Source organism: Fragaria vesca, linkage group LG2, assembly GCF_000184155.1.
Source record: "Fragaria vesca subsp. vesca linkage group LG2, FraVesHawaii_1.0, whole genome shotgun sequence".
NCBI classification, from domain to species: Eukaryota; Viridiplantae; Streptophyta; class Magnoliopsida; order Rosales; family Rosaceae; genus Fragaria; species Fragaria vesca.
In genome coordinates this window covers 16,411,784-16,413,699 of record NC_020492.1, presented here as the reverse complement: position 1 = coordinate 16,413,699, position 1,916 = coordinate 16,411,784, and positions in this window count along the sequence as shown.

The window sequence follows — 1,916 nt, the reverse complement described above, 5'->3', positions numbered from 1 at the left end:
CAGCCGTTGGATCGCGTTTAATGAAAATGGAGGGCTGGATTTGAAAGAAAGGTGCGGGTCGCTAAAACGAGAAGGCTGGTCTCGTCCCTCTCTCACTCTGTTGCGCTCTCTCTCTCTCTCTCTCTCTCTCAGCTCGATCCTCGATCACTTCTCCACGCCAAATCGATCTTGCACAGATCGTTTCTCGCTCGATCTCGCACAGGAATACAATTCTGCCCAAGCCTAGCTTTCTCACTATTCAAATCGATCTCGTCCCTCTCTCACTCTGTCGCGCTCTCTCTCTCAGCTCGATCCTCTCTCACTTCTCTACCCCAAATCGATCTCGCACAGATCGTTTCTCGCTCAAGCTCGCATAGGAACCATGATTCTGCCCAAGCCCAGCTTCCTCTTCTTCCTTTCTCAACCCGATCTTGTGTCGAAATCATAGATGCTTGATCTTGCCCAGATTGCCCGATTGGTGAGAAGCCCAGCTTTCTCCTCTTCCTTTCTTTTACAGACATTCTTTCAGCTCTTGGCTGGTTTCAGATTTGGAAGTGATATTCTTTCTTTTAGAGTAGTTTACTTCACGAGTTGTTATTAAAACGATGGTTGAATACTTGAATTGGGTTGTGATGTTGTGTAACTGTTTGGGTTTTGTAGGAACTATCTGGTTGGGGAAACTCTTTCAGGATGTTGGGCAACTGTTGGAGTGTTGACTGAGAAGGGGACTAAAAGAATTAGTTCTACGGGGAAGAGCTATGCGATATACAAATTCGGGTGTTTGGATGAAGATACTGTTTCTGTTTTCTTGTTTGGTGATGCTTATGAGAGGAACTGCAATGAGCCAGTGAAGTGAAATCGTCTGGTTCATTGATATCCATTCTGTTCAGTTATAAATAGTATCTATAAGAGCATGTTTTATACCATTAATTAACCAATTTTTTATTAAAAAGTTGCTGTTGTCTAACAAAAGTAGTAACCTAAATTCAAATGTTGGCCTCTTGTGTTATTGGTAATGATCTGTATATTCTAAAATTCTCATGGATTGAGAATCTGAAATATAGAATTGTGCATAATTGTCGAGTTTAATCTGTTAACCGGCCGTAATCATGTCCTTATCATATGTTATTTACCCTTTATTTTCTGTATTCAACCCAGTCAAGAATCACTGTATAGCTAGCAGTTAATATTTACTTCTATTATTCGTATCGGTTTAAACATACATCAATCATTTTTGCTTAAAGTAGGTTTAATTTCATTTCAGTGTTCATTACAATAACAAAACGAGTTGCATTGGAAGTTTCTAGTTTCGATGAACTACTGAATTCGTGTTCATCTTGTAGTAAGCATTTGGGAATCTGGTTGAGTTTTAACATGCACTTGTGAGCCATGAGTTAGAATTTGGTACTTATAGTACAAAGTTATTATTCTGTTGATTATGGAGTTTGCAAAGGGAAAAGGAAGGTTCTTTTTGTTCTGTGCATGTTAGTTTTGTTGAAATTGTTGATGATTCATTGTAGGACTTGCAACCCTTTATATATTTCTATTATTGTATATACATTAGCAAGTACATATTTTAAGTTATTCTTCTTTCAGGGATTTAGATGATAAAATTTGCATGTCAAACTTAGTTCTGCATGTTATTAAAACTGTGATATTACCTACAACAAGAGTATATATGCCATTGTCATTTAGAAAATTCTGGACTTGCAGATTACAGAGATTTTCTCATAACTTGTGAATTTTTTTTTTTCTACTAGTTTTTAGTCCATAAATATATCTGCATGTCTTATTGTGTCTATTGAATCGTTGACTAAATGAATTTGAAAAATAGGGAAGAGCCAATTTTACTGAATATGATGATGCATGTTTTGGTCTCAAAAGACACTAGCTGATCACTTTGATGGAAATAAAACAAAAATGGAGTTGTGCATTTC